Source organism: Cebus imitator, unplaced genomic scaffold (genome assembly GCF_001604975.1).
Source record: "Cebus imitator isolate Cc_AM_T3 unplaced genomic scaffold, Cebus_imitator-1.0 Scaffold497, whole genome shotgun sequence".
Lineage (NCBI taxonomy): Eukaryota > Metazoa > Chordata > Mammalia > Primates > Cebidae > Cebus > Cebus imitator.
In genome coordinates, this window is record NW_016107812.1 from 1,694,045 (window position 1) to 1,703,301 (window position 9,257).

Genomic DNA, 9,257 nt, shown 5'->3' on the forward strand with positions numbered 1-9,257 from the left:
CCCGCACTCCTCACCCTCCGGGTCGCCCCCGCCGCGCGCCCCTCACGCTCCGGGACCGCTTTTGCGCTGCGCAGGTACTTCGCGCGCACCCGAGGCTGGCGAGTCGGCGCAGGCCAGCGCGGAAGGCGCGGGCGCTACAAAGTCTCCAGGCCGCGTCCAATTCCCGCGAGGCCCCGCCCACGAGCCGCCCGGGGCCTGCACCCCTCAGCCGCCGCCGCGCCCCCGCGAGTCCCGGGAGCTGGGGCTCAGGCGTCTGTGGCATCTGCGGGTCCCAGGAGTCTGGGGCATTCCGGAGGAGCGGGGTCCTGGGGTCCGCGGTGCGGGGTCTGAAAGGCCTGGAGCTCCGCGCCCTCGGGCGCCGGGTGCGGGGTGGGTGGGGGAGGGCGCCGCGACCCCCGCCCTGGGGGAGCAGCGGGAGCCGTGACCCGGGGCTGACCCCGCGCCGCCCGCCCTGGCGCAGGCGCAGCGAGTCAGGCTGGGGTTGCGGCTCAGTGGGCGCAGCGCGCCCCGGGCGCTGGGGACGAGGGCGCCCCTGGAACCCAGACCCTCAGGGGACGTGCCCGGGTCTAGCGGAGTTTCCACCTCAGCCGGGCTGAGGCCGGGGTCGGGGGGCCGGGGATGGACGGCATCCACCCCAATGAGCCCTCCGGGTGGCTCCCTCAGGGGAAGCCTGGAGCAGCGGGACAGCGGCTGACCTCCATGACCCCGGGCACCCCAGGACGGGAGATCCTGTGGCGGGGGTGGGTCCTCACAGACCTGGTCAAAATATGGCTGGGAAATCAGTGAAGACCGTAGGTCCTGGCGTGGGCACAGTTCAGCCTCTTCCCTTGTAGAGTTCGTAGTTTTTTGTGTGGGTTTGTGGGATTTTTTTAGTGTTTTTTTTTTTTTTTATTTTGAGAAGGAGCCCCGGTCTGCCGCCCAGGCTGGAATGCAGTGGTGCAGTCTCGCGTCACTGCCACCTCCCCCTCCGGGGTTCTGTGGGTAACCCCCTATATAGGAACCGAGGAAGGAGCGCTAAACTGAATCCTGGCACTATTAAGGCCTGGAGAATATCTTCAGTTTATAGTGTTACTACTCAGTTATTTCCATATATATGTTACTATGTCTTAGTTTATAATCGGAGAAATGCCTAGAGCAGACAGTGCAGAGCATGATTTAAGGGCAAACAGTTACACCAGGACAAGAACCCACGGCCTAGGTGGCAGCATTCAGTATGGTAAAGATACTGTTATATGGCAGGCTTGGGGCGAGAGCCACTCCTCCTGATAAAGGAGTTGTGGTACCTTGCTCCAGTTCTTGTGGAAGGCTGCCCTCAGACCGGCAATCCACCTTGGTGACTGAACTTTATCAGCTCTTGCTGCTGTGCTGCTCGAAAAGCATTCCCCTGTAGAACTCATTGGAAGCTGCCAGCAGGTGGTGGTAACCCTGACAGCTGTCACCGCTATGTGACTTAAAGCCTCCTCCTATAAATCTTCTTAGTAGTTTTCCCATAGACAGAGGTATTGCACACTGCATCCTCTTCACTGCACAGGGCCCACCTCCAAGCCTTGGTGACGTAATGGGGGTGGACCCCTTACTGCACATGGCCCTTGCCTGCTTGGGAACGGACCCCTTGCTGCACACTGTCCACCTTCCAGCCTAGGTGACCTAATGGGGGTGGACCCCTTGTTTTATTGCTCACAACTCTATGACTATCCTTAAAAATGACTTCACTCACTGCCCTGCCCCCTAACCTATACACAATAAATACTGACACCTCTAGACGTTCGGGGCCTTGCCTGACTCTCGTCATAGGTGGCGTGGCCCCTGAGCCCAGCTGCGTTTTCCTTGTACTTCTGTGTCCTGTCTCTATTTGTTGGATCTTGCGCCTCAGCACAGCATAAGGGACACCCCATGACCCTGTGGGCCATCAGCCCTGCAGGTTCAAGAGATTCTCCTTCCTCAGCCTCCCGAGTAGCTGGGATTAGAGGCACACTCCACCATGCCTGGCTGTTTTGTATTTTTAGTGGAGCTGGGATTTTACCATGTTGGTCAGGCTGGTCTTGAACTCCTGACTTGGTGATCCACCTACCTCAGCCTCCCAAAGTGCTATGGTTACAGGCAAGAGCCACTGCGCTTGGCCATTTTTGGTGTTTCATACAGTAAGTTCGGAAGGTACGTGGAAATGCAAGACCGAAAAGACCTTGAGTTGTTTGTTTAGAGGCAGGGTCTTACTCTCTGGCCCAGGCTGGAGTGCAGTGGCACAATCATAGCTCACCCCAGCTTCAACCTCCTGGGCTCAAGTGATCCTCCCTCTTCAGCCTTCCAAATTGCTGAGACCAAAGGTGCCCACCGGTGTGTCTGGCCTTGAGTTGGTTTTCAAAAATATTCAAGGTCTAACTGAAAGGAAAAAAGTCAATAAATGCATAAGATTTGTGCAGAAGGATAAACTTCTGCATTTATTGGTTGTTTTTTTTTTATTTCATCTTAGTGTTTGTTCCAGTGAAGATGTGCAAACAGCCCAAGCCTCTGGTGGAAGATTTGCTAAATAAACAACAGTTCAGATGGGATTGGTTCCTGGAAGGTTATTAGTAGTGATGCTGAGAGAGTCGCTTGGGCCCAGCTGATAATACATTCTACAGTAGAACACTGTGTTCTAAGACTGAGGTGGGAGCCCACATGGAAAGCAGAGATAAAATGATGCATGCAACATCCTATACCTTGGTGGCTCTGGGTGGCACTTTGTTTCCTTATCTTTATTAGGCATTTTAATTTTCCTCTTTTTGCTTATCTGCATTTTCTAAGGTTTATAAAATAATTTTGTGGTTTTATATTTTTAAATTTCTTCTTAAGGAGTGGAAAGAAAAGGACAACAGGGTGTGGAGAAGCAGGACTCGCTGGCCGAGTCTGGTGGGCCTGGAGCACCCTGTGGTTGGTGGAGAACAGAATGCAGCCGTCTGAGGTACAGAATAGAATAGAGACATAGTCCCAATTGCTCTCCATACATTAAGCACCAATGAATGTAAAACAATGAGGCCTAAAACGTCGCAGTAGCTACACTGTTAAATTTAAATGAATTCAACACATTTTGTAATGTATTTTTATTTTATTTTATTATTGCATTTTAGGTTTTGGGGTACATGTGAAGAACGTGCAAGATTGTTGCACAGGTACACACATGACAATGTGATTTGCTGCCTTCCTCTCCATCACCTATATCTGGCATTTCTCCCCATGCTATCTCTCCCCAACTCCCCACCCCCCGCTGTCCCTCCCCTGTCTCCCCCGACAGACCCCGGTGTGTGATGCTCCCCTCCCTCTGTCCGTGTGTTCTCATTGTTCAACACCCACCTATGAGTGAGAACATGCGGTATTGGATTTTCTGTTCTTGTGTCAGTTTGCTGAGAATGATGGTTTCCAGGTCCATCCGGGTCCCTACAAAGGACATGAACTCATCGTTTTTTATGGCTGCATAGTATTCCATGGTGTATATGTGCCACATTTTCCCTGTCCAGTCTATCATCGATAGGCATTTGGGTTGGTTCCAGGTCTTTGCTATTGTAAACAGTGCTGCAATAAACATTCGTGTGCACGTGTCCTTATAGTAGAACAATTTATCATCCTTTGGATATATACCCAGTAATGGGATTGCTGAGTCAAATGGAATTTCTATTTCTAGGTCCTTGAGGAATCACTATACTGTCTTCCACAATGGTTGAACTAATTTACACTCCCACCAACAGTGTAAACGTGTTCCTATTTCTCCACATCCTCTCCAGCATCTGTTGTCTCCAGATTTTTTCATGATCGCCATTCTAACTGGTGTGAGATGGTATCTCAATGTAGTTTTGATGTACATTTCTTTAATGACCAGTGATGATGAGCATTTTTTCATATGTTTGTTGGCCTCATGTATGTTTTCTTTTGTAAAGTGTCTGTTCATGTCCTTTACCCATTTTTGAATGGGCTTGTTTTTTTTCTTGTAAATCAGTTTTAGTTCTTCGTAGATTCTGGCCATCAGCCCTTTGTCAGATGAGTAGATTGCAAAAATTTTTTCCCATTCTGTTGGTTGCCGATTCAGTCTAATGACTGTTTCTTTTGCTGTGCAGAAGCCGTGGAGTTTGATTAGGTCTCATTTGTCTATTTTGGTTTTGTTGCCAATGCTTTTGGTGTTTTGGTCATGAAGTCCTTGCCTACGCCTATGTTCTGAATGGTTTTGCCTAGATTTTTTTCTAGGGTTTTTATGGTGTTAGGTCTTATGTTTAAGTCTTTAATCCATTTGGAGTTAATTTTAGTGTAAGGTGTCAGGAAGGGGTCCAGTTTCTGCTTTCTGTACATGGCTAGCCAGTTTTCCCAACACCATTTATTAAACAGGGAATCCTTTCCCCATTGCTTCTTTTTGTCAGGTTGGTCAAAGATTAGATGGTTGTAGATGTGTGGTGTTGCCTCTGAGGCCTCTGTTCTGTTCCATCAGTCTATATCTCTGTTTTGGTACCAGTACCATGCTGTTTTGATTACTGTAGCCTTGTAGTATAGTTTGAAATCTGGTAGTGTAATGCCTCCAGCTTTGTTCTTTTTGCTTAGAATTGACTTGGCTATGAGGGTTGTCTTTTGGTTCCATATGAATTTTTTTTTCAGTTCTGTGAAGAAGGTCATTGGTAGCTTGATGGGGATAGCGTTGAATCTGTAAGTTACTTTGGGCAGTATGGCCATTTTCACGACGTTGCTTCTTCCTAACCATAAGCATGGAATGTTTCTCCATCTGTTTGTGTCCTCTCTGATTTCGTTGAGCAGTGGTTTGTTGTTCTCCTTGAAGAGGTCCTTTACATTCCTTGTTAGTTGTATTCCTAGATATTTTATTCTCTTTGTAGCAATTGTGAATGCCAGTTCATTCTTGATTTGGCTCTCTTTAAGTCTGCTATTGGTGTATAGGAATGCTTGTGACTTTTGCACATTGATTTTGTATCCTGAGACTTTGCTGAAGTTGCTTCTCAGTTTTTGGAGATTTTGAGCTGAGATAATGGGGTCTTCTAAATATACAATCATGTCGTCTGCATATAGAGATAATTTGACTTCCTCCTTTCCTAATCGAATACTCTTTATTTCTTTTTCTTGCCTGATTGCTCTGGCTAGAACTTCCACTACTATATTGAATAGGAGTGGTGAGAGAGGGCATTCTTGTCTACTACCAGATTTCAATGGGAATGCTTCCAGTTTTTGCCCAATCAGTATGATATTAGCTGTTGGTTTGTTGTAAATATTTTTTATTATTTTGAGATACATTCCATCAATACCTAGTTTATTGAGGGTTTTGGCCTTCTCTGCATCCATTGAGAGTATCATGTGGTTTTTGTCTTTGGTTCTGTTTATGTGGTGAATTACTTTTATAGACTTGTGTATGTTGAACCAGCCTTGCATCCCCGGGATGAAGCCTACTTGATCATGGTGGATAAGCTTTTTGATGTGCTGTTGCAATCAGTTTGCCAGTATTTTATTGAAGATTTTTGCATCTATATTCATCATGGATATTGGCCTGAGGTTTTCTTTTCTTGAGGAGTCTCTGCTGGGTTTTGGTATCAGGATGATGTTGGTCTCATAAAATGATTTGAGAAGGATTCCCTCTTTTTTGATTGTTTGGAATAGTTTCAGAAGGAGTGGTATCAGCTCCTCTTTGTATGTCTGGTAGAATTTAGCTGTGAACCCATCTGGATCTGGGCTTTTTTCTGGTGGTAGTCTCTTAATTGCTGCCTCAACTTCTGCCCTTGTTATTGGTCTATTCAGGATTTTGACTTCTTCCTGGTTTCGGCTTGGGAGAATGCAAGTGTCCAGGAATTTATCCATTTCTTCCATGTTTACTAGTTTATGTGCATAGAGTTGTTTGTAATAATCTCTGATGATGGTTTGTATTTCTGTGGAATCTGTGGTGATATCCCCTTCATCGTTTTTTATTGCATCTATTTGATTCTTCTCTCTTTTCTTTTTTATTAATCTGGCTCGTGGCCTATTTTGTTGATCTTTTCAAAAAACCAGCTCCTGGATTTATGGATTTTTTGAAGGGTTTTTTGTGTCTATATCTCCTTCAGTTCTGCTCTGATCTTAGTTATTTCTTGTCTTCTGCTAGGTTTTGAGTTTTTTTGATCTTGCTCTTCTGCTCTTTCAATTTTGATGATAGGATGTCAATTTTAGATCTTTTCTTACTTCTCATGTGGGCATTTATTGCCATATATTTTCCTCTAGAGACTGCTTTAAATGTGTCCCAGAGATTCTGATATGTTGTGTCTTCGTTCTTGTTGGTTTCAAAAAACATCTTTATTTCTGCCTTCATTTCATTGTTTATCCAGTCAACATTGAAGATCCAGTTGTTCGGTTTCCATGAAGCTGTGCAGTTCTGAGTTAGTTTCTGAATCCTGAGTTCTAACTTGATTTCACTGTGGTCTGAGAGAGTGTTTGTTATAATTTCCATTCTTTTGCATTTGCTGAGGAGTGATTTACTTCAAATTATGTGGTCAATTTTAGAGTAGGTGTGATGTGGTGCTGAGAAGAATGTATATTCTGTGGATTTGGGGTGGAGAGTTCTCCAAATGTCTGTTAGGTTTGCTTGGTCCAGGTCTGAGTTCAAGTCCTGGATATGCTTGTTAATTTTCTGTCTCATTGATCTGTCTAGTATTGACAATGGGGTGTGAAAGTCTCCCACTATTATTGTGTGGGAGTCTAAGTCTCTTTGTAAGTCATTAAGAACTTGCTTTATGTATCTGGGTGCTCCTGTATTGGGTGCATATATATTTAGGATCATTAGCTCTTCTTGTTGCGTTGATCCTTTTACCATTATGTAATGTCCTTCTTTGTCTCTTTTGATCTTTGTTGCTTTAAAGTCTATTTTATCAGAGACTAGAACTGCAACTCCTGCTTTTTTTTTTGCTCTCCATTTGCTTGGTAAATCTTCCTCCATCCCTTTATTTTGAACCTATGTGTATTCTTGCATTTGAGATGAGTTTCCTGGATACAGCACACTGATGGGTTTTGGCTTTTTATACAATTTGCCAGTCTGTGTGTTTTGATTGGGGCATTTAGCCCATTTACATTTAGGGTTAATATTGTTATATGTGAATTTGATCCTGCCATTTTGATGCTAGCTGGATGTTTTGCCTGTTAGTTTATGCAGTTTCTTCATTGTGTCGATGCTCTTTACCATTTGGTATGTTTTTGGAGTGGCTGGTACTGGTTGTTCCTTTCGATGTTTAGTTCTTCTTTCAGGAGCTCTTGTAAAGCAGGCCTGATGGTGATGAAATCTCAGAGTACTTGCTTGTTGGTAAAGAATTTTATTTGTCCTTCACTCATGAAGCTTAGTTTGGCTGGATATGAAATTCTGGGTTGAAAGTTCTTTTCTTTAATAATGTTGAATATTGGCCCCCACTCTCTTCTGGCTTGTAGGGTTTCTGCTGTGAGTCTAATGGGCTTCCCTTTGTGGGTAACATGACCTTTCTCTCTGGCTGTCCTTAGCATTTTCGCCTTCATTTCAACCCTGGTGAATCTGACGATTATGTGCCTTCGGTTTGCTCTGCTTGAGGAATGGCGGCCCACCTCTGTGATGGTGGACTCTCTCTGTAATGGTGGGCTGCCTCAGCAATGGCGGACCACCTCCTTAGTGGTGGACTGCCTCAATAATGGTGGACGCCCCTCCCCCACAGAGCAGGATCATCCTGGGTTCAGCTGTGCTTGCTGTGAAACTCTTAATCCAGAGCATTTCAGATTGCTGTTTTTTTGTGGGGGTGGGACAAGCCGAGCCTGATCACCTGGCTCCCTGTCTCAGACCCCCTTTGTTTTCAGTTGAACAGGCAACTCTGTCTCCCAGGTGTTCGGGTTGCCTGTTGAAAATACACCAGGATCTATGTGATTTCCCTTGCGGCGACTCACTGCTCTGGCTGAAACAGCCGTGTGGAGATTTGTGGCGCTTTTTTGCCAGGGAATCTCCTGGCCTGGCTCCCTGTTTCAGTCCTCTTTTTATCAGTTGAATGGGCGACTCTGTCTTATTTAAGGGGAGCTCCTAGGAGCTCCAGTCGCTAGGTAAAACCATGACCGGACCCATGTGTTTTGTGCAGTGACCTGCTGTGCCGGCCAAAACGGGCGCACTGGTGACCCATGGGGCTCCTCTGCCTGGGAATCGCCTGGTCTTTGGGCAATAAAAATCCTTCTGGAAATACGGTGTCCACTCATCCTACGTGCTTTGGCTGGGAGCTGCAATCCTGAGCTGCTCCTAATCGGCCATCTTGGATCCGTTCCCTCTGTATTTTTATTTTTTAGGCACAGGATCTTGCTGTGTTGCCCCGGATAGCCTCTCTTAATTGTCAGACTTGAAAGTCTACCTTCTTTTTTATTTATTTTATTATCATTATTTTTTGAGACGGGGTCTTGCTGTGTCTCCCAGGCTACTAGAGTGCAGTGTTGCGATCTTGGCTCGCTACAACCTCTGCCTTCCAGGGTCAAGTGACTCTCCTGCCTCAGCTTTTTGAGTAGCTGGCGCACCACCTCACTTAGATAATTTTTGCATTTTTAGTAGAGACGGGGTTTCACCATATTGGCCAGGCTGGTCTCAGACTCCTGACTTCATGATCCACCCACCACTGCCTCTCAAAGTGCTGGGATTACAGGCATGAGCCACTGCTCCTGGCCTCTACCTTCTTTTTTAAAACAATATGGAGCAATTCATGAATTTGTGTGTCATCCTTGCACGGGGACCATGCACATCTCTCTGCCATTCCAGTTTCAGTACATGTGCTGCCTAAGTGAGCACAAAAGTCCATATCCTAGGCTCGTTCAAGTTCAGTGATGTTTAACTGATCACAGCCACATACAGATTTCTTTCTCTACTCCCACTGCTTCATTTGACTAGCCAAAGAAGTCCACATTCTTAACTTCAGCATTCAGTGTTTAAATGACAAGTGTTCTAAATGAGGACAAACCCTTGTTAAGCATTACTTTTTATGGAGGCTTGATCATCCATCAAAGAGTAGTGCCAAAATTTTGTTTACCAGTGCCTATTGTAAATATAGGTTGTTTCCCATTTACCTCCATGTTCTCTAATGTGAGAGGCAATCAGTAACACATGATGCATTCTAAGGCATACTTGCCCACTATTTATTGATTTTCACTTCCCTCCTGGACCCATGCTTCCTGGGGTAGATTGTCAGTTCAGTTACTTAACAGCTGTGTGACCTTGAGCAAGTTACTGACCCTCTGTGTACCTTCTCTCCTCTTTGGCATAATGGAGATACTAATAG

General features: G+C 45.7%; 1 protein-coding gene and 1 non-coding gene across 2 annotated transcripts in view; both read right to left on the reverse strand.

Annotated features, from left to right (window-relative positions):
* The window catches only part of ANHX (anomalous homeobox), an 18,048-nt gene extending 17,941 nt beyond the window's left edge, over positions 1-107 (reverse strand). The window contains exon 1 of the mRNA XM_017513666.2: positions 47-107. The gene's annotated coding sequence lies outside the window, so the exon portion shown is untranslated. The remainder of the gene's footprint in view (positions 1-46) is intronic.
* An 8,559-nt stretch (positions 108-8,666) lies between these two features.
* Positions 8,667-8,770, reverse strand: LOC119468818. The gene has a single exon (XR_005197589.1). It is a non-coding gene; the product is annotated as a U6 spliceosomal RNA (small nuclear RNA).
* Positions 8,771-9,257: the final 487 nt, after the last annotated feature.